The 24304-nt window shown below is 44.4% G+C and overlaps 1 long non-coding RNA gene across 2 annotated transcripts; it reads left to right on the top strand.

The window, feature by feature from the left end:
- The first annotated feature begins 19499 nt into the window (after positions 1 to 19499).
- Positions 19500 to 22658, top strand: LOC138974115 (uncharacterized). 2 transcript variants are annotated; one of them, XR_011458318.1, is made up of 4 exons: positions 19500 to 19672; positions 20004 to 20078; positions 20381 to 20461; positions 20901 to 22658. It is a non-coding gene; the product is annotated as an uncharacterized lncRNA (long non-coding RNA). The 2 variants fall into 2 exon arrangements; XR_011458317.1 differs by having other exon boundaries at positions 19500 to 20078; positions 20901 to 22655.
- Positions 22659 to 24304: the final 1646 nt, after the last annotated feature.

The following is a 24304-nucleotide window of genomic DNA, read 5'->3' as shown; positions in this document are numbered from 1 at the left end:
AGCTAGGTCAGAAAAGAAATGGCGGCTGCACAGCTGACAATCCGATTGGCTGTTCATGGCTATTTACTGAGTGCAGACGATTTTTGATATCAACAAATCATGTTCAATTCTTGTCTATAGCCTATAGCTAGCACCCAAATCGTTTCATATACACCATCGATGTCTTGCATAGCGAGAGGCTAACCGCAAGCAATCCTTGCCTCCACGGAACGGGCTTCAGGGTGCGAGCCCGACCATTTCAGTCAAGATAACACGATAACTCACACGTGAGTATACGCCCACCAGAGTAATTAAACATGGCGAACTCAGTGCACCAAACAGCAACCTACGCTTTCCTTCTCGGACTTGCACTGTTAGCCTCGGCCGACGGCAAGCCTGGCTGTGTCCGAGTCCCGACTGAAGCGATCGGCCGACGGCAAGCCTAGCTGTGTCCGAGTCCTGACTGAAGCAATCGGCCGACGGCAAGCCTGTGTCCGAGTCCCGACTGAAGCGATCGGACGACGGCAAGCCTGTGTCCGAGTCCCGACTGAAGCGATCGGACGACGGGGGACCTGTGGGGGGGGGGGGGGGTGGTTGAGCAGCTGTCCAGTCACGTGACCTCTTTGTCCGCCCAACTGACCGCCTTGTCCAGCAAGGTGGCGACTCTGGAGGCCAAGTCTGGTAAGATTCTTTCCACACACTCCTTTCTACGCATTTTGGTTGGCTTTTCGTCTCGCTTTTTGGTTGGCTTTCCGTCTCGCTTTTTTCTTGTGTGTGTGTGTGTGTGTGTGTGTGTGTGTGTGTGTGTGTGTGTGTGTGCGTGTGCGTGTGTGTGTGCGTGTGTGCGTGCGTGCGTGCGTGTGTGTGTGAGAGAGAGAGAGATAGGAGAGAGAGAGGGAGAGAGAGAGACACAGAGAGAGAGAGAGAGAGAGAGAGAGAGAGAGAGAGAGAGAGAGAGAGAGAGTAGCTGCTAAAAGTTGTGTCAAACAAACAATCAAACCCGGCTTGCACTATGTAGGCTACACCATTGTCCCTGACTAGTGTCACGTGACAGTAGATTATCATGCACGCGGCCCCTGCGTGTTCTGTGTCGTGGTATCAGAACATGACTGGGCTCCTTGCAATGTACTCCCACCCCCCACGCCCAACCTCTCTCCCACCCGTCTTCCCTTCTCCAGCTAACTTTCTGATAGGAAACGCACCAGTCACAAGGCAAATACACTTATCGCTCAATGTCAATAAGAAGCGACCGTTTTTTCGTTGTCCGGGGGCCCTGAAGCTAATACAAAAAGATGTTACGGTTAAACTTGTATAACCTCTGCTATGGTCTGCCATGAGCTATGTCAGTTCCTTGTTACTCCTAGTTCTGAGAGCAATAAATACTACAATAAAAACGTCATCTCCGATAAGAGTTCTAAAAATATCAGCAATTTATTTCTGATCACAATCATGCACTATCATTTTATATGACACGATCGTCAGTGCTGTTGCTGCAGTCATTTTATATGACACGATCGTCAGTGCTGTTGCTGCAGTCATTTTATATGACACGATCGTCAGGGCTGTTGCTGCAGTCATTTTAAATGACACGATCGTCGGTGCTGTTGCTGCAGTCATTTTAAATGACACGATGGTCAGTGCTGTTGCTGCAGTCATTTTAAATGACACGATCGTCAGTGCTGTTGCTGCAGTCATTTTATATGACACGATCGTCAGGGCTGTTGCTGCAGTCATTTTATATGACACGACCGTCAGTGCTGTTGCTGCAGTCATTTTAAATGACACGATGGTCAGTGCTGTTGCTGCAGTCATTTTAAATGACACGATCGTCAGTGCTGTTGCTGCAGTCATTTTAAATGACACGACCGTCAGTGCTGTTGCTGCAGTCATTTTAAATGACAGATCGTCAGTGCTGTTGCTGCACTCATGTTAAATGACACGATCGTCAGTGCTGTTGCTGCAGTCATTTTAAATGACACGATCGTCAGTGCTGTTGCTGCAGTCATTTTAAATGACACGATCGTCAGTGCTGTTGCTGCAGTCATTTTTGTGCACTAGGAAGTCCCTGTGAGTCTTCGCCAGGGCTAACACTAACAGTACTGAATGTCCGGGGAAATAGGCTCAAATGCAGTAACTTCGGGAATATTGTTTCATCCCATTTTGAGGGACTTTTTACACACGAATACGCTTAAAACAACCTACACACGTTTTTGGTTTATATTATTATACTATTTTTATTATGAGCAGGTCTTTGTTTACTGCCGAAGTGCGTCTGAGTCTAGCCAAGAGGCAACAAAGAGAGAAAATGGGGATTCGATAACCGTCATCTCCGTTACCGGTTTTTTCTTGCAAAAATTTAATGAGAAACTGCAATTTATGTTCCATCTTGTGATATGGTGTTCGCTGCATGAGCATACAAAGAAGAAAATCATTAACAGGGCCGTCAGGTGTCTTCTGGCTCTGTCGTGAGGCAACATGCGAGCGCCCGTCATCTCCGATACCGTCATTTGCGGGCAAAATAGGATGCCGTTTTCGACGTGTTTGTTGACAAACTGCGTCGGGGATAGATCTAAAACATTGTGTACATCTATATACGACTTGTGTGTGTGTGTGTGTGTGTGTGTGTGTGTGTGTGTGTGTGTGTGTGTGTGTGTGTGTGTGTGTGTGTGTGTGTGTGTGTGTGTGTTTGTGTGTGTGTGTGTGTGTGTGTGTGTGTGTGTGTTCGCGATGCACGGCCAAAGTTCTCGATGGATCTGCTTCAAATTCGGTGGGCATATTCAGGTAGACCCCGGACACAACCTGGTCGATGAGAATTTTCAACACGTGCTCTCAGCGCGCAGGGCTGAACCGATTTTGGTTTTTCTGTTCATCTTCCCAGATCCATTCCCACTAACTCTTCCTTATCTTCTCCATTGTTTTGCGTTTATCTCCCTTCCTTCGTGTGGCGTCAATCCATATTCCCGTTTCTATTTTTAGAAGGTCACTGTCGACAACGCTCAATCCATATGCTCGTTATACTATTTTTAGAAGGTCACTGTCCCGGCGAAGCCAGGTATGACTCTTCCATATCTTCTCCAGTGTTTTGCGCGTTTATCTCCCTTCCTTCGTGCGGTGCGCCGGCGAAGCCGGCGTACACCCGGCAAAGCCGGATCCCCGGCGCAGCCGGATACTCGGCCCGACCTCTTCCCGGCGAAGCCGTACCCGGCGAAGCGGGTATTCATCTAGTTGCCACATATATCGTTTAAAGGAGCAAGACCTGCTCTCTATTCTTATCAATGGGCATTGATATTCAGTTGATACCCTGTAATCTGCACTTGACTGAAACAATGCAACTTTTAACCTTTTCTTGCCTCAAGATGTTCAAACGTCCACAGAAACACTAACAGTCCAGCCTTTCAGCTTTTGTTCGATGTATTTGGTTTTTCTATACACATAGAGCTAGATTTAAGGGTACCGCTGGTGTAATTTGTAAACACACCCGCAGGTTTCAAAAACACCACTGAAAAGTTCAACCACGCGCGTTTTTAGATTCATTCACTATTTGCTCAAGCCTGCTTCACAGAAACACATCATTACCACAGTTGGATGGCTAAGTGATTGTTTTACAAGCTTGTACAATTTCGTTGATCTAGTCTGAGTTGATTTTGTGTATAAAAACATTATAATTCAATTCAATTCATTAATCTCTGTCTCTGTCTCTGTGTGTCTCTGTGTGTCTCTGTCTCTCTCTGTGTCTGTCTCTCTCTCGTTCTATCTTTGTCTCTGTTTCCCATTTTCCCTATTCTCTCTCTCTCTCTCTCTCTCTCTCTCTCTCTCTCTCTCTCACTCACTTACTCTCTCTCTCTCTCTCTCTCTCTCTCTCTCTCTCTCTCTCTCTCTCTCTCTCTCTCTCTCTCTCTTTCTTTCTCTCTCTCTCTCTCTCCCTCCATCTTTCCCTCGTTCTTTCCCCGACTTCCATCCTTGTTGGTGAATGACCCATGATAGTTATGAGCTGTGAGTGTTGGTATACACGATAACCTCTTGCTTCAAGATGTCAAGCTCCATAAACCGGCTCCACTTTTCTTGTCACGTGTGTTACTCTTGTCACGTGTGTTACTCTTGTCACGTGTGTTACTCTTGTCACGTGTGTTACTCTTGTCACGTGTGTTACTCTTGTCACGTGTGTTACTCTTGTCACGTGTGTTACTCTTGTCACGTGTGTTACTCTTGTCACGTGTGTTACTCTTGTCACGTGTGTTACTCTTGTCACGTGTGTTACTCTTGTCACGTGTGTTACTCTTGTCACGTGTGTTACTCTTGTCACGTGTGTTACTCTTTTCACGTGTGTTACTCTTGTCACGTGTGTTACTCTTGTCACGTGTGTTACTCTTGTCACGTGTGTTACTCTTGTCACGTGTGTTACTCTTGTCACGTGTGTTACTCTTGTCACGTGTGTTACTCTTGTCCAATTACTCGTACTTTGTATCTGAATTCTAAATGTATTTATTGAAAGAAACATTCTCCACCTAAGCATATTCGCAGTTTGACAATTGCCATATACAACACTTTTTTCTAATGTTGGCAGGAATGTGCTACCATACCACATGGCCCACCTCAGTGTCATTTAATGAGCTATGCACCCCGGGTACACAGAGTGTGTCACGTGGTCGCTGTCGTTAAATTGTGTCGACACCACGCATACAAGAGGACTTGGAATAATTCAACCAGGAAGTTTTTCCCTGCGACGTTGGTCCACACCTTGTGTTCGTTCTGTTGCATTCCGTCTTAGCACTGTACAACGATTTGTTCTCAGTATCTCTGTATTACAACTTGCTTCATTGCTGTTTTGATCTGTATATGACGTTCGTTTTGCAATCAAGACATAAACGGGAGTGCCAGATGGTGAACAACCGAGTTTGGAGTGTGTGACTGACAGTACTGTATCAGCCTACTTTACGCGAAAAAGAAATGCTTTCAGGTTCAAGGGGTCATAGGATCATACGTTTGTCACGTCTCTTGGTGTGTGATGTGTTGGGCTGAGGACTGTGAACTGTAGCGTTACAACTACACAGCACAGTGCTGTAACAAGATCAGTGTAACACGTGTTGTTGTGTTGGGTTGAGGACTGTGAACTGTAGCGTTACAACTACACAGCACAGTGCTGTCAAAAGATCAGTGTAACACGTGTTGTTGTGTTGGGTTGAGGACTGTGAACTGTAGCGTTACAACTACACAGCACAGTGCTGTAACAAGATCAGTGTAACACGTGTTGTTGTGTTGGGTTGAGGACTGTTAACTGTAGCGTTACAACTACACAACACAGTGCTGTACAAAGATCAGTGTAACACGTGTTGCTGTGTTGGGTTGAGGACTGTGAACTGTAGCGTTACAACTACACAGCACAGTGCTGTCAAAAGATTAGTGTAACACGTGTTGTTGTGTTGGGTTGAGGAATGTTAACTGTAGCGTTACAACTACACAGCACAGTGCTGTAAAAAGATCAGTGTAACACGTGTTGTCGTGTTGAGTTGATGACTGTGAACTGTAGCGTTACAACTACACAGCACCATGCTGTCAAAAGATCAGTGTAACACGTGTTGTTGTGTTGGGCTGAGGACTGTGAACTGTAGCGTTACAACTACACAGCACAGTGCGAGCCACACCCGACCTCGGTCAGTAACACACAGCACGTCACACTCTGCATTCATGGCACGTTGTGTGGTGAAAACCTGGAACACTTTGTCTGAAGATTTACCCAATGAGCTATAGGGGAACCAGACGTGCGGGATTCTGTCACTGAGCGTGATAACCAGCAGAGCAGGGCATGTGTGAACCTGGACTGATCCTCTAACCGGGTGTCAGGGAAAGACAAGTTGTCGATCATAACCAGCAGAACAGGACATTGTGAACCTGGACTGATACTCTAACCGGGTGTAAGGAAAGACAAGTTGCTGATCAAAACCAGCAGAACAGGACATTGTGAACCTGGACTGATACTCTAACCGGGTGTAAGGGATTCTCTAACCGGGTGTAAGGGATACTCTAACCGGGTGTAAGGGATTCTCTAACCGGGTGTAAGGGATTCTCTAACCGGGTGTAAGGGATTCTCTAACCGGGTAAGGGATTCTCTAACCGGGTGTGAGGGATTCTCTAACCGGGTGTAAGAGATTCTCTAACCGGGTGTAAGGGATACTCTAACCGGGTGTAAGGGAAAGACAAATTGTGGATCATAACCAGCAGCACAACGCGAGTAACTCTCTGTCGTTCCCAAAAGCAACAAAGCGCGCAGGTCACATTGAGTGGAGGTTTGAACCCAAGACCATGGCGGCCAGAAACTCGCAACAGGCACAGGCTGAGCCCTGGCGGCAGATCGTGACGTCACTCTACCCTGACGCTCTCACCCGTACCTACTGTGTGCCGCCGGTACAGTTCAACAGGGTGCCCTACTTCAGGGGCACTGCACCCGGTACCGGTGAGCCCGTGCTTGTGCTACCAGACTGTCCGACTGGTGGATCCCTTGTGCACGCAGCTCCCCGTCCCGTCGCCACTTCATCCCGTCATCACAGCACAGCATGTGGACCCAGGAATCACTGTCACAGATACATCTCGCGCCAGAAAGAGTGCAGGAGAGCGACATACGGGATGACTTTGCCCAGAACCACGTGATGCTGAACCTGCAGGAGCTTGGCGACAGTCGTGACGAGGCCATGTTCATCCTGTCTCAGCTACAGTTCACCAGCTACCTCAACGAGCCTGCCTATGCCGCGGCCGCTAAACAGCTCCCACGACCCAGAGACTTAGCACAAGATCGTCAGGGCGATTTTGACTTTCTGATGATCCACCGCCAGCACGGCATTCTGATCGGAGAGCTCAAGTCTGTGGGGAAAACCAAGGGTGCCTCGAACGAAACACACCCTCCGGCCGACCCTTTCCTTGCCCAGAAGGTGAAGCAAGCGGTCAAGCAGCTGGACAAGTCGGAGAGAGTGGTGAGGCACCTTGTGAGTGACATCGGACCTGGCATGACTGTCAAGAAAACTCTCTTCCTGCCTTACATCAGCAGTTCTCAGTTAGAGCGAGTCTTGGACAACGATGAACAGCTCGAAAAGGTAACGAGAGAGAGAGAGAGAGAGAGAGAGAGAGAGAGAGAGAGAGAGAGAGAGAGAGAGAGAGAGAGAGAGCAAGAGAGAGAGAGAGCGAGGGGAGAGAGAGAGAGAGAGAGAGAGAGGGAGGGAGGGAGGGAGGGAGGGGGGAGGTAAGGAGGGAGAGGCAGACACACAGACAGACAAGAGAGAGAGAGAGAGAGAGAGAGAGAGAGAGAGAGAGAGAGAGAGAGAGAGAGAGAATAAAAATAAAGAAACAGAGATAGAGACACGGGGAGAGAGTGTGTGCTGGTCTCAGTACATTTACAATTGCTGCCTCACACACACACACACCAGCGAGCATGCGCACATAGTCACAATGATGGATGTGTTGTCAGTTTCATCCAAGGAAATAATTATACTTGTGTCCCACACAAAGATAAAGTATTACGTACTGTACAATATGTCTCTGCTGCAGGCGGTGTGTCAGAGCCTGGGTGCAGCCAACACAGCGGAGGCCGTACAGCTGTGCTGTTGCTCTGACCAACTGTCCCAGCCTGCATCGTCCTGGAACGTGACACCCGCCGTGTTATCAAAGCTGAGTACCTGGTGGCAACACAGGATGGCCTGTACTGTGGACACTCGGCTCACTGATCAACTTTACCTGGACATCGTGGCCAGGTGAGAGAAGTGACATCCATGTTAGTAACTCACAGTGTTGAAACAATGTTGGTATTCTACGTTTGAGTATTAATTATCATTTTATCATTTATCATTATCTGAATTATTTCTGTTACAGGTTTGTTGGTCCGGCCACCACGGTGTCTGTCCCCTGCTACAACAACGTACGTGTGGAGGTGCGGACTGCAGGCCAGGCGGTGGCGGAACTGGGGCGGAGGCTGGCACTTCTGGTTCTGACCCTGCAACAGCTGGGACTAATGAACCGAGACCCGCCACTGGTCTACATTACGGGAGCGCCAGGAACAGGTGACAAGCTCACAGCCTCTTTCCCTGGATTGATTGTTTCCTGTTTTGTTTGTTTGTTGTTGTTTGCCTCGCTGTCGATGTTGGACTGTTCTCTAAAAGATGTAGCTCTAGTTTCTCGTGCTGGCAACGCTAAATTCAGCTCTGTAGCCTTCTACTATAATTATCAAGGCTCGGTCTTTTAGGCGCACTCGGCTAACAAACTAAGCCTCTAGAAAAAGCTATTCAAAGCAAACGCCAAACGCCCTGTTTTTAGGGTCTTTGTTCAAAGTTGCACAGTTTTCAACGGGAGTTATTTCTCGACCAGAAGCCTGCCGGCAAGTGATACAAATTCGGTTTGACTTTTCAAATGGTTAACTTCGCGACTATTTTGCTGTACCAACTTTTGCCTGCCTTCTTGTCGTCAAAAATCGGCTCAAACTCGGCTAGCTGAAAGTCGCACAACTGAACATCACTCGTGGGGCGGGGATGTAGCTCAGTCGGTAGCGCGCTGGATTTGTATCCAGTTGGCCGCTGTCAGCGTGAGTTCGTCCCCACGTTCGGCGAGAGATTTATTTCTCAGAGATAACTTTGTGTGCAGACTCTCCTCGGTGTCCGAACACCCCCGTGTGTACACGCAAGCACAAGACCAAGTGCGCACGAAAAAGATCCTGTAATCCATGTCAGAGTTCGGTGGGTTATAGAAACACGAAAATACCCAGCATTCTTCCTCCGAAAACGGCGTATGGCTGCCTAAATGGCGGGGTAAAAAACGGTCATACACGTAAAATTCCACTCGTGCAAAAAACACGAGTGTACGTGGGAGTTTCAGCCCACGAACGCAAAAAATACGACCATCACTCGTAGGACAGGATGTGAATGAGGTTACACCGTACACCTGCTGACATGTGTGAAGGGTGCTGTGCTCATACTGCTGCTATGAAGAGAAACAAACCCACCACCACCACCACCACCACCACCACCCTCCGGCACCACCCTCACCCAGCAATCACTTATGCTGCTACTTGTGCCACTGTTGTATGAAGAAGAAACAAGAGGCGAAGCCTTCAAGGCTCACGTAAGAAATAGACAAACAGTAACACAAACTCAATCACTCCGTCACACATACACACCCACACACACAGTAAGCTTAGGTGACACTGTGCAAGAAAGAGAGACACTAGATCTAGATCTGTCTGTCTGCATGACAGCCTACTTACAGGGACACGACTGCCAAATAGTCTCGGCCCGCTCAAAATAACAATGACCGAGACCACACACACCACGCGAGAGAGAAAGACTACAGGGAGGCATGCCGTCATGATGCATTAATTGACGTCAAACACTTTTGACTGTGACGTAATCTTATGCGAGCTTTATCCATAGTCTTGGATAACCACTCACTCATAGACTCGGAAATGTTACAGTTTCTACCACAGACATACACACACACGCACGCATACACACACACACACACACACACACACACACACACACACACACACACACACACACACACACACACACACGCACAAACGCACAGACAGACAAAGTTACGATCGCATAGGCTACACTTCGTGAGCCAAAAACAAACATTTTAGTACTTCTCAAGAATTTTCCTTTCATCATCATCATCATCATCATCATCATCATCATCATCATCATCATCATTATCATCATCGTAAACAATACAAATTATCGTCGTCGCCGCTGTTGTTGCGGTAAACGATACTGACAGAACAATGACGTCTTAGTTGAATGCACAACGCGATATGTATGACGTTGTTTTTTGTCAAGTTTTACTTTATCGTCATCGTACCAGAACGTTCTAGTTTTGTTGGAGGACGGTTTTTTTTGTGCACGCTGTGTGTGTAACAGTTGTCTGATTCCATCCAAAATGTGTCAACTGAAGGAAAGGCATCCAGCTGACTCGGAGAAAAGTTTGTTCATTTAGTCTCCATGAAATTTAATATCTAAAATAAGAATGTTCTTGGCAGTTATATCCATTTTATTATGCTCATTTCTATGTTCCTGATGCTGTGTTTCGCGTGTAACTGGCAAAACGGACTCAATGTAACAGAGACTTCCTTTCACTCTTTGTACTTTTTCTTTTAATAGATGATTGTCATTTGTTTTACCTCATGTCTGCCCTGCGTGTGATGGTGTGATCGTGACTGCTGTAGTGTGGGCGTGTGTGTGTTGGTGTGTATGTCAGTGAATGTGTGGGCGTGTGTGTGTGTGTGTCAGTGTGTGTGTGGGTGTGTGTGTGTGCGTGATTTTACCAACACTACGCTAAATTCCTTGTGCTTTAAATGTTTTTTTAATGTCACTTGGCTCAATAAATACTGTATTCTGTATTCTGTATTCTGTATTGTCTTTGTAATACATGTATATTGTTTAAGTCATATGTTATGTGTGAACAGGTAAGACAGTTCTGGTACTGCAGGGGTTGGGGTGGCTGATCGTGGGCCTACATCTTCGCTATCACCAGTGTCACGATGTGCAAGTCGTCTCTACGTGTAACACTGCCTTGTTTTTACATTGTTTTGCACAACATTAACCTTGATATACTATCTGATCCAACAGGTAAGACAGTGCTGGTACTTTAGGGGTTGTGATGGCTGATCGCGGGCCTACATCTTCCCTATCACCAGGGTCACGATGTGCAAGTCGTCTCTACGTGTAACACTGCCTTGTTTTCACATTGCCCTGCAATACATTAACCTTACTATTGTTTGTGCTCCAACAGGTAAGACAGTAGTGCTGGTGCTGCAAGGCTTGCGGTGGCTGCGACAGGGGCACGATGTGCACGTCCTGTCAACAGGGTACAACACCCGGGCCGTCAGCACATCCATCAAACATCAGCTGGAGATGTCACTGAGCAAGGACCCGACGCCTTCCCTGACACCAGGCAGCGTGTCGTACCACCAATATGAGTTCTACTACATGGAGGCGGATGATGAGAAGGCCGTCAGCGACCTCATGGCGTGTGTGAAAAACGACCACCTGCACGTCTTGCTCGATGAAGCGTTCTTTGACAGCAGGTTTGTGTTCATACGTGTGTGGGCGCGCGTGTGTGTGTGTGTGTGTGAGAGAGAGAGAGAGAGAGAGAGAGAGAGAGAGAGAGAGAGAGGGAGAGAGAGAGAGAGAGAGAGAGAGAGAGAGAGAGAGAGAGAGAGAGAGAGAGACAGAGACACAGACACAGAGAGAGAGAGACAGAGACAGAGAGAGAGAGAGAGAAAGAGAGAGAGAGAGAGACAGAGAGAGAGAGACAGAGACAGAGACAGAGACAGAGATCAGGTGACGGCATTCATAAAGTTGCAGATAACTTATAACTATTATCAGCTTACCATGTCTCACTCTCATCTCTAACACCATGTCTCTTGTGAGTGACACACATCTCTAACACCATGTCTCATGTGAGTGTGACACACATCTCTAACACCATGTCTCATGTGAGTGTGACACACATCTCTAACACCATGTCTCATGTGAGTGTGACACACATCTCTAACACCATGTCTCATGTGAGTGAGACACACATCTCTAACACCATGTCTCATGTGAGTGTGACACACATCTCTAACACCATGTCTCATATGAGTGAGACACACATCTCTAACACCATGTCTCATGTGAGTGTGACACACATCTCTAACACCATGTCTCATGTGAGTGTGACACATATCTCTAACAACATGTTTCATGTGGGTGAGACACACATCTCTAACACCATGTCTCATGTGAGTGAGACACACATCTCTAACACCATGTCTCATGTGAGTGAGGCACACATCTCTAACAACATGTCTCATGTGAGTGTGACACATATCTCTAACAACATGTTTCATGTGAGTGAGACACACATCTCTAACACCATGTCTCATGTGAGTGTGACACACATCTCTAACACCATGTCTCATATGAGTGTGACACACATCTCTAACACCATGTCTCATATGAGTGAGACACACATCTCTAACACCATGTCTCATGTGAGTGAGACACACATCTCTAACAACATGTCTCATGTGAGTGATACACACATCTCTAACACCATGTCTTATGTGAGTGAGACACACTTCTCTAACACCATGTCTCATGTGAGTGAGACACACATCTCTAACAACATGTCTCATGTGAGTGTGACACATATCTCTAACACCATGTTTCATGTGAGTGTGACACACATCTCTAACAACATGTCTCATGTGAGTGAGACACACACCTCTTGCAACATGTCTCATGTGAGTGAGACACACACCTCTTGCAACATGTCTCATGTGAGTGAGACACACACCTCTTGCAACATGTTTCATGTGAGTGTGACACACATCTCTAACAACATGTCTCATGTGAGTGAGACACACATCTCTAACACCATGTCTCATGTGAGTGAGACACACATCTCTAACACCATGTCTCATGTGAGTGAGACACACATCTCTAACATCATGTCTCCATTCTGTGTCACAGCCAGAAGCAAGGTCCCCGTCACACACGCCTTGTAACACGCCTAGCGCAGCAAGTCCCACACCTGTTCCTGTGGTGTGCCGGTGTTACCAAAACCGATATACCCCCAGCACTGCAGACACAGGTGTTCACTGTCCCCCTCCGCTCGGCGCCCGCCGTCCTGCGTGAATTACAACCCGTGATTCACAGGTATCCTGTCCACGACTACAGCGACAGCGGCGTGCCTGCGCCTGGGGACGGGCTGAGCGTGATACGGCTGAGTCACCATGGCAACGATCACACAGGTCGGTGGCCGGTGGACTGCGCACAGTGTGGTCAGGATATCGCTGCCGTGCTGCGCCGTCTGGGTGTGGGTAAGTTGTGTAGCTGGGGATGATTATGATGGTGATGATGATTTGTAGGTGGTGGTTATGGTGGTGGTGGGGGTGGTGGTGATGATGATGATGATGATGATGATGATGATGATGGTGATGATGATGGTGATGATGGTGATGGTGATGATGGTGATGATGATGATGGTGATGATGATGATGATGATGATGATGATGGTGATGGTGATGATGATGATGGTTGGCGTAGGTTTGAGTGAAGGATAAACCTTCCAGTTCCCTACCAATGGTGGCCCCCCTCCCCCGCCCCTATCAGAATAATCGCTCACTTCAAAAGAACTATATTTTCAATGAAATCAAATGTCAGTCTGCCGGGGGGGGGGGGGGGGGGGGGGGCGAATGTACGTAATTTTTATTGACGTCAAATACAGAATTACGTCATGTCGTCTTGGTTTTGCTGTCTGTGCTTGTCAAAAATGTAAAACAAATGTAAGCTTATTTTATAACGCAAGTGCGTTTGCATGCTTGCGAGTCACGGTGTGCGTGATTGCGTGTGTGTGTGGGGGGGGGAGTGGTGTGTGTTTGAGAAAACAAATACACAGATATGTTGTGTCTTGAAATGCACCGAATGTTTGCTTGCATACATAAATATGTTCCAACGGTTTTTTCCCTGCAGGGAGCAGCGCCGCCAACTGTCCCTCCCGGCTGAGCTACCGCGACGTGTTCGTCCTGACCAGAAGCGACGATCTACAGGATGACGTCACGGACGAGGCAGGGCGGGTGACGTCACCAGCTAGCGGCGTGGTGCAGGGACTGAAGGATGCATGTGTACCGGTGAGTGTGTTGGGGTTACAAGACAGGAGACACAACAGGGCGAGGTGGGAGGGAGCTGTGCAGGACGTGGCGGTGGCGGCAACGGACACAGTGACAGTAGCGTTCTATGGCTGGGTGACAGGCCTGGAGCGGCGCGTGGTGGCCGTGTTACAGGACAGAGATCAGGAAGATGATGATGACGGGTGGACTGATGAGGAGATTGATCTTCAAGACAGGCTGAACGAAGTGTCACGCTGCACCACACAGCTCATCACGGTCCGCACGCCTCCTGTCACCACCACCACCACCCCGCCATCCCTTACAACAACCACTACCCCTGCCACGACAACCACCCACGCCACAACCTAATACAACAATTACTACCACCGCCACCACAACCACCCCACGCCACAACCTAATACAACAACCACTACCACCGCCATCACCACAACGACCACCAATACCACCAGCGACGACGACGACCACCACCTCCGCCAAAAAGAGGAGAGACAGTAAGTGTGTCTTGTGACATGCCGCCATCATCACCATCGTCACCACCTCTACCGTGAGCTTCACCACCACCTCGATCACCACCACGACGACCACCACCACCACCTCAATCACCACGGCACCACGACCACAACCACCACCACACCACCACCACCACCACAACAACAACAACAACAACACCACCACCACAACAACAACAACAACACCACCACCACCACAACACAGTGTACAGTAAGTCACCATCTTGACTTGAATTTCCCTCCAAGCAGACGGGAGATAACTGCAATTTAATCTAACATGTAACAAAAGACAACCTCAAAGTCAAAACAAATCAAACCAAAAAATCTTCAACAAAACACACACAAACAAATAAAAAAAGAAAGGCGCACAGCTGGCAGGTTGATCTTTGTGATAACCCTAAAACACGTAGACTGCTGACGTTCCAAAATCGAGGATAAAAAAACAAGAAATGTTAGTTATTGGAATGTTTAATTGTTGATAAAACAAGTCATTCACTTGTCTTGTTTTGTCACAAATGTAGGCTAACGTGTTGTTTTGTGTCGATCTTTGTGGTATATTTTACTCAGGGATGATGCTTGGTGGTGGCAGTTTGTACAAGTCCAACACTTTGGAACACACTTTTTGCAACCAGTTGTGAACACGCATGGTAAACATCTAATAGTGTTTACCATGTGTTGGACTTTTCCTGTAGAACTATATAGTGTTTACCATGTGTTGGACTTTTCCTGTAGAACTATATAGTGTTTATTACGTGTTGGACTTTTCCTGTAGAACTATATAGTGATTACCAGGTGTTGGACTTTTCCTGCAGAACTATATAGTGATTACCAAGTGTTGGACTTTTCCTGTAGAACTATATAGTGATTACCAAGTGTTGGACTTTTCCTGTAGAACTATATAGTGATTACCAAGTGTTGGACTTTTCCTGTAGAACTATATAGTGATTACCAAGTGTTGGACTTTTCCTGTAGAACTATATAGCGTTTACCATGTGTTGGACTTTTCCTGTAGAACTATATAGTGTTTACCATGTGTTGGACTTTTCCTGTAGAACTATATAGTGTTTACCAGGTGTTGGACTTTTCCTGTAGAACTATATAGTGTTTACCATGTGTTGGACTTTTCCTGTAGAACTATATAGTGTTTACCATGTGTTGGACTTTTCCTGTAGAACTATATAGTGTTTACCATGTGTTGGACTTTTCCTGTAGAACTATATAGTGTTTACCATGTGTTGGACTTTTCCTGTAGAACTATATAGTGTTTACCATGTGTTGGACTTTTCCTGTAGAACTATATAGTGTTTACCATGTGTTGGACTTTTCCTGTAGAACTATATAGTAGTTCGCATAAAAACACACGAAAGCTTGAATTGTTGAGGGCGCAAAGCAAGAAAGCGGCTGTTAATTAAACAAAAACTACGCAAATCCAAAGCTTCAAATTGTGCACAGCATCTCTTCATTCACTTTTTCACGCCAAACTAACAAGAATTAGGACATTTCAGTTGCACATCAGGTTGTTACTGTGAAATACAATTGTCACCCTCTTCAGCTCCATGTTTTTTGCACGAGGTCAACTACAAAATCAGCTAATGGTTTAAACAAAATGTTATTCATAATACATGACACGAAACAACGAACAGTATTCAACGAGGACACGAACTCAAGCAAAAAAGCCTACATCACGTGACCAAAACAATACAATATCAGCTAATCATTTAATATACAGATGGATTTACAACGTGTTTGATTAGCTTTGTGTAATAAATTACTTATTCAAAAGCTATTCCTGATCACTTATTTTACACGGATGCTGACATGTCGACAAAAATCAGTACATGGTGAAAGGAAGTAAGGGAAGTAACTTCCTAAAAAAGCCCGACCCGGAAAATAGTCAGTTACTTCCCCTATCCAGCTTCTCCTGCTGACTTGACCAAGTCAAATGGTGACCCACTTCTAGCGTATGTTTGAGCGAACGAGGAAAAAGAAGCATACACAATACACACACTCTATACAAAAGTGTTCCACTTTTGAACACTTTCTGTAACAAGTTTTGAACTCTTTTAATATAAACTTGGCCAACAAATGTCAAACCCAAAGTAAAGCATTAATCCCTGTGTCATTTTATTAAAACTGTATATGTCAGTTAAAGCCGTTCACTTAACCTTCAGGATCACCTTTTGGATTAAATATTTCTTTTACAGGGATCACGTGACCGCCGCTCAAGTAAGGTCTCAAAATCAACCAGACAAAAACGGAAGAGCCGAATGAAAAATCGACAAAAAATCACAATAGGCAAAACTTTGCAACTTTGACATACGAGAAGAATGTCAAACCAATTATCTACCCAGAACAGATTGTTTTGGTTTGTTACCTTGCGTATTTCGCGTGCAATGCTATTCCTACAGATGCAGGTGTCGATCGCAAGAGCGACAAAAACGGGACTTTTTGCGTCATTTTGTTTGCGTATCATGTCAAAAAGCGCTACATTTTAGCAATGACTTGGTGGATTGCTTTGAAAATTTCAGAACATTTTACCAACATACTAGATGCGAAATACGAAACTGATGAATCAAATTCCAAAGTCAACATTCTCGCTTTGTATCACGATTATGCTTCACTAGAACTTTCAACGCATTACCACGATTCTTCTTGTTTGTAAAGTTTAGTTCCATGAACTTGGGACACTGATACTGAATGCTGCCACACAAGGCGTGTTTCTCCTTCAACGTTGTCCAATTTATATCCGGTAACTATCGATAACTGCTATTTTTACACCCCCGGTTTAGGGGTGTGTATAGGATTCACTCGATGTGTTTGTTTGTTTGGGTGTGTGTTTGTGTTCGCATATAGATCTCAAGAATGAACGGACCGATCGTCACCAAACTTGGTGAACAGGTTCTATACATTCCTGGGACCAGTCAAACACATGGTTAGGGAGTTATTGGTGGATTAAGATTCTACAAGGACTTATAGAGGCACATATTAATGGTCAAAGGGAAATAACCTTCTCAGTTGGTGGCAGTGAGAATGGTTATTTCCCTTTGACCAACGGGGGTGTTTTTCCTACCTCGCAGGAATTTCTTGTTTGTTAAAGCGAGTAAGTAACACACTCTCACTGCTGGTTAATGTTTACATTTAGTCAAGTTTAAGCTAAATGTATTCCGGTAGCATCATAATCAAGACGAGTGTGGTGGTTGTGGTGGCGGTGGTGGTGTGTGTGTGTGTGTGTGTGGGTATGTGTGTGTGTATGTGTGAATGGGTCTGTGTGTGTGTAGCCGGTGTGTGTGTGTATGTGTGTGTATGTGTTAGTGTGTGCGTGTGTGTCCGTGCGTGTGTGTGTGTGTGTGTGTGTGTGTAGCCGGTGTGTGTTTGTGTGTGTGTGTGTGTGTGTGTAGCCGGTGTGTGTGTGTGTGTGTGTGTATATGTAGCCGGTGTGTGTGTGTGTGTGTGTGTGTGTGTGTGTGTGTGTGTGTGTGTTCCGGCAGACTGGGAATTTAGACGAGGGTATGTGTGCGTACGTGCGTACGTGTGTGTGGATGTGTGTGTGCGTATATGTGTGTGTGTGTGTGTGTGTATGTGTACGTATGTGTGTGTGTGTGTGCGTGTGTGTGCGTAGGTCGTGTGTGTGTGTGTGTGTATGTGTGTGTGTGTGTGCGTGTGTGTGCGTAGGTCGTGGGTGTGTGTGTGGCTTAACAATGTATTCATGAGTTTGCTCATTAAAGTTGTCATTAAAAGCGAATTTTCGCAAGCAGATTTAAATTGATTGCATCGTAAATCATCATCAAATTCTGAATCTAAAAATACATACATATGTCATGTTTACTCTTAAAATGTGATCACAATTAATGAAAATAGAATAATGAGTACTACGATGAAAAATTCGATCCAAAAATGATTTCATCTCATTTTTTATCATTTCCTGATTTTAAAAACATATGCATATAATATGTGTGCGCGATTTCCGTCTTGCGGGGATTGACAAAGTTGTATTTTGTCTAAGTGAAAAAATTCAGTGCGTTTAGTTTCATTCTGTGAGTTCGACAGCTTGACTAAATGTAGTAATATCGCCTTACGCGACTTTTTTCCATCTCACACAGTCGGAAAATGAAGCAATTTGTCGTCGTCGCTAAAACGGAAGATATATAAAAATTGCTCTTTGCTGTTAAGTCGAGTTCACTGTAATCAAAGTATGTATTTATAGATTGTTCATTTTGCAGAAAGAAAAAATATTTGATAGGCGTGGATTTACATGGTTTTTTTTTGTCGGGTACTTTCTCAGATGCTCATAAGTCTTTGCAAAGAAGTCGCTATAAATGTTTGTGCAGAAGACGGACGCGTACGAAGTTCAAAACCAAGACTAGAGTGACGTCACTTTTCCGCGCAGCGGTCCGGGATGCCTGGTGAAACAACGTTTGGAAGGCGAAATTTGGTGTTTTTCACATCGGGGCCTAACAAGAGCACATTAATCGTTTTTCCTTGACTCAAGGGTGTTTGGGTGGTGTTTTCAATTCTGTGTTAGGTTCCATCATTGTGTGGTCTGGTTAAAGGCGAAACATGTTTTTGAAGGGGTAAATAGCCATTTTGGACAGTTTTCTGACGACGCGGACTTTAAAACGTACAAGCTGTACCGTATATTATGAAACACCTGCAATGATTCGGTTAAAACTGCTTCGAAACTATGCCAAATATTGAAATGAATTTTAATGAGCGAGCGGTTTGCTTCGCCCAGCTCTCCACATACGTGCGTGCGCACCGAGGATGGGTATAAAGTATGCGGAACGCCAGATACGCCATGTCCCCGCGGAATTCTGGCCGGAATTCCGCGCGGACTTTTAAGCTTTTCTCGTCGTTGATTGGTCAGAAATTCCGCCCGAACTTTTAATGTCCTCGCGCAATTCCGGGCTCCGCCCGGAATTCCGGACGGAATTCCGCCCGGACTTTCGAGCTATACTCGTCTTTGATTGGTTAAAATATCCTCGCGCAATTCCGCCCGGACTTTTATCGGGAACGTTGGTATGGGTTCGGCACTATTCGCCCGGACTTTTAGATCGAGAAATTTAAAAAAGTTGGAACGAAAGAGAATCGGATCGAGGTTAAAATGTCCTCGCGCAATTTCGCCCGGACTTTTATCGCAAACGTTCGGCACTCGTTTTGCACGGACTTTTAGATAGAGACATCAAAACAGTGGGATTAGAAGAGAGTCAGATCAAAGAATCAACATTAATCGCGCGCGCGCGTGTGTGAGTGTGAACACAGCTATTTTATGAAAGCGGTTCTTGCAAATAGTACACACTTCAGAAAAGTGCTCATGAGTTGTTTCCCTTGATTCAAATAAAGGATTTTGACTGACCATAGATATCCCTTGACAGGATCGCCAACTCTGCGCGCGCGCCAACGCTGGCCCTGTTTCGAACTCCCGTCTGCGGCTGCGAGAGGTTTTGACAGTAACTTTACTTCCGGTGCAGTCTTTCAACACATGGAGAAGAAGGAGAATTTCGAAGGGGAGGTGGAGTTTGTGGCTGAGGTATGTGAAAAGCAAACAAAGCAATACAAAAAGATCATTGCTGATGATTGAAATGAGTCATGTGAATCAACAATAAAGATTGATTGTGGACGGCACGTCATTATTTTTGTTTTTAACACTTGAAACGCGAGAGCATCTGACACACTGGTAAATCCGAAGCTGTGCACGCAAGCTGATCAGCAGATCGTTTTTCTGCAGAATTCTCGCTCACATCGGCCACTATTTTAGCTCAGCGAACCGACAAATTTGCAACAGAACAATTTCTGAATGTTAGAAATTCGGCTGTAGATTTATAGATACCCTTTCTATTCCATGGTTGTTGTTTTTTCAGGGGGAAAGTACCGACATCTCAATCGCTGAAAAGATGACAGCATCACCACAAAAGAAACTCCAAGAATTGCCAAAAGTAAGTAAATATATTGACAGATCTATGTAAAAGACTATGAAAATTTAGAACTGGAACAACAGATATTCAAGAAATAACCGATAAGTGATATATTATAACTGAACCATTGATTGATTTGAATGTACATCATGCATGGAAGTTAAAAATGGTGCAGGAACTGAAGTCAGATCAACACATCAAAAAGATCAGTGCAATATATTTGTTTTCTTTCCCCTCCAGCATAATTCTGTTTTGATATATGCTTGATGTCTTCTGTTGTTTTTAAATTCATTGTCACTTCTAAATTGCATGCTTTATTGCAGAACGCTTGTGCATCTATCAAGAATGACAACTACCTTTCACCGGAGCTCAGAGGGCTTGTCGACCAATTCAGTAATTGAAAAGTAAGTTTTTGAGTAAGGCGATATAAAAAAAATCAGCTTGCAAAGTCCCAGTACCTGAAAGATCACTTTCATTCATAGTTTTCGAGCAAAAATACTGCTTCGTTGCACAGAGAGGCTACTGTTTACAAATATTTTAGGTACATGCCTGCCACTACAATATTTCATGTGTTTTTTAGGATCATTGATAGCACATGTCATAGTTGAAAGACATAATAAGGATTCATGAAAGTGGTTTGTCAACACGTTCTATAACGACAAATGGAATACAAAAATTTAATAAGTTCACATCCATTCATGTAAAGTGTAGTTTTTGGTTGTTGTCGTGTGTTGTTGGTTTTGATTGTGTGCATGCATCTACATCTTCAGTTTCACTCTTGGGTTGATTTCTGCTATATTTGTGTGTTGTTTTATTTATAATATTTTATTTTCTGTGTTTTAGGTGCAGATCTGGAAGAGAAACTTCTGCTTCTTCATGACTGCCTAGTTCCCTGAGGCAAGGTTGGGAATGCTGCCAAGGAGAAGGCATGGGCCAGGTACTACTCTGCTTTTTCAACCCAGCATTCAGGCATTACTGAGTTGACAATATCCCCTGCAGTTTCAGCCTGGATTGCCTTGAACATGTTTATACTGTTGGTGTCTTAAAGGCCTATGAAGAAAAACTAGGGAACCAGTAAGTGCATTAGAAATCAAAGAGGATGAAGAGGACAATGCAAAGTATGTTGGAGGATGTGTTGCCAAAAAGCTAAAACAGAGAGTTTGGTGTCTCCAAAAGAGTGCGTACAGAGATGAGAAATTGCAGTGTTTGGAAGCCATGACTTGCGCACCTGAATCCTACAGTGAAACCACCCCTGACATGACAAGCATGCTGAACAAGGGCAAACTGACATGACAAGCATGCTGAACAAGGGCAAACTGACCTTTGCCAAGCCCAATGTATTGCAGATGTGTCTGTCCATGCAACACAAAGCAGAAATCTTAAACAGAATGAGGCAAAGCGTTGATGATATCAAATAACCAAAGGGAAGTAATTGCTCTTTATTCATACGACATGACTGTGTAATAGAGTAAGCGAGAGTTGTACAAAACCTTTTCTCCTGGCACCTGAGAGAATAACAAGCATTGAAATATACAAGCGACTTTCATCCTCTCGTGCCAGGAGAAAAGGTTCCGTACAACTCTCGCTTAATCTATTACACATGTCGTATGCATAAAGAGCGATTACTTCCCTTTGGTGATTTGATGTCCATGGAACATATTTTCTGGGAAACCTGTGCATCAACACACAGGCAAAAGCAGATGACTTTATTGAACCATGCAGGAACAGTGATGCTGTTCCGGTGTGTTTTTATGACACTTTGTATTCATTTGATCTTTCACAAGCTGTTCAAGAAGACACTTTGCAAAATGTTCTGGTTTTTTTTTAAATAAGACTCCACCACAAACTGAAGACAATGATGGACAAAATGAAATGTACATGGAAAGAAAAGACTGAGGAAAAAGCTGAAAACATACAATGTTGGACAAAATGAAATGCACATGGAAAGAAAGGAGTTTGAGGAAAAAGCTGAAAACATACAATGTTGAGAACAATCAGGAAGGATCTCTGTAGTGTGTTGTGTATGATCTTTCTTCATGCAGTACAAACTATCCTATCTGATCAAGTGCATGTACATTGAATTTGAACTTCTTGATTGTTGTCTTAGGTGTCAATTTTTTGTGTTAAAATGTACTTCTCTTCCTATTTGGTTCAGTATTGTATCACATGGCTTGTTCAGTGCCTGTTCTGTATTTTCATGAGTCCATGTAAATTTAAGTCTGCAACATGAAAAATTGAAACATATTCATTTTGCTATGGTTCAAACCTAATTCCTTTATGTACTTGTTCAAAATATAATTTTGACAGCGAGATATTTTGCAAACAGTTTTCATTTCAAAATCAATTGTCAGCCACTTGATAAATGTCTTGCATCGATGCGTCTGATTGTTTTTATGTTGACCACTATGTACACTGGAATTTGCTTTGCTTTCCTAATAGAACATGTTCAGTCGCATACCAGCAACACTTTGTTATAACCTTGAATGGTTGAAAACGACGTTAAACACCAAATAAAGAAAGAAAGAAAGCAACACTTTGTTAACGTTTGAATGGAATTGGAAGTTGTATGAACTCAAATAGAGCATATGTATCTTTGGTCACAGTGACACACACACACACCATACAGTGACAATTAATGCAGGGCCGGACTAGGGCTACCGGGGGGGGAGGGGGGGGGTTATGCAACCCCCCCCCCCCTCCCCAACCTAAACATGTACCTCACTTATTTAAAAAAAATGTATTATTGTTTATTTTATGCTGTTTCATGCAAGAAGCGACCATTTTCCTATCTCAGAATATGACCTACCCTTCCCCTGACCCCAACAAGGGGCAGAGGAACATCCCCCTGGACCACCACTGGCAACCCCCCCCCCCCCCCTCCTCTTTGCTTAGTCCGGCCCTGTAATGTACCAACATTCACTATCTCACTCAGTCTCAATTCGCACAATTTGACACAAGAAAGATTCCTATTCATACACATGCATATATTTAATCAATGAAGTAGATACATCCTCAAACAAAGTTTCAACATGTTGCACCCAAATTAAATAATAGTAATAATAAAGTGTATTTATATTGCGCCTATCCCTTACAAAAACTAAAATATTTGGCTCTAAGCGCATTACAACATGTGTAGGGACTTGGTACAATCAAGTCTGACAAATACAATAACACAATATACAGTCGGTCTCTTGGGTAAAAATGGGAAAAGCAGCTTCGACATTTAAACACTGCTACTAAAAAATCCTCTAACAATGCATACTGCTTTACAATATAAAATATGCATTTATGTATAAATAGGAATTTGAAAAGGTTCTTATGATAAAAACTAACTAGCGAACGACGAAGAAGAAGAAGAATAAAACTATCAATGTCAATGTATAACAAGTCATTCAAAGTAAATGGCTAAAGAACAACAACAAAGCAATGATGATAAAACAGTTATACTCAATGGCTAATAAAGCATACATTCTTGTGACATTTAATTTAATTAATTAATTAACGGGAATTAATCAATGCTTTAATTTGGGAGTTTAAAATTTGTCGCAATAATTTCTTGGTCAAGTTTATTTACATTCTCTGCTAAAGAGCTTTACAGTCAAATCCAATTTTCCACACCTAACCTATAAAACACAACATTCCAAATGAAAAAAAAATAAAAAATCATTCTCTTGGCTCAGAATTGGTGTTGATTAATTGTAACACAAAGCAATTTACTGAAAATGTTACTTGTCACTCACTTCAACACTGTCGCCAAGCCAGTCTAAACTGCAGCACGCTGCTTCAGGAGGGACTTTTTCCTTTACACTTTAAATCCAAACACCATCGGCTGCGTAGAAAAATCACTGAAAATGCTGACTCAAACTCAAACCTTAACCAAGCTGGCCTCCAGGCTCCAGCACAACAACCTTAACCACCTGGTTCCCCTTGTTCTTCGCGAGGCACCACGACTCGGGAAGCTGCTGTACATCACGACACAGTTCTTCAAAGTTGTAGTTGCAACAACCTCTGGCAATTCTGGTGCGGGACGGAATGTCTGAAAAAAGGCAGAACAATAAACCCTTAGTAAAACTAAATTTCTAGAGAAATAAGTCTAACTGTCCATACAAATAGCTGGATGATAGCTATTAATGGCAGTTGATAGACGTTTGAAGTTGAACGATTTGGTGGAGAATAGGTCGACAAGCTCTCTGAGCTCCGGTGAAAGGCAGAAAGAACAAGCGTTCTGCAATAAAGCATGCAATTTA

Source organism: Littorina saxatilis, linkage group LG8 (genome assembly GCF_037325665.1).
Source record: "Littorina saxatilis isolate snail1 linkage group LG8, US_GU_Lsax_2.0, whole genome shotgun sequence".
Lineage (NCBI taxonomy): Eukaryota > Metazoa > Mollusca > Gastropoda > Littorinimorpha > Littorinidae > Littorina > Littorina saxatilis.
This window is presented reverse-complemented; position numbering and strand designations above follow the sequence as displayed.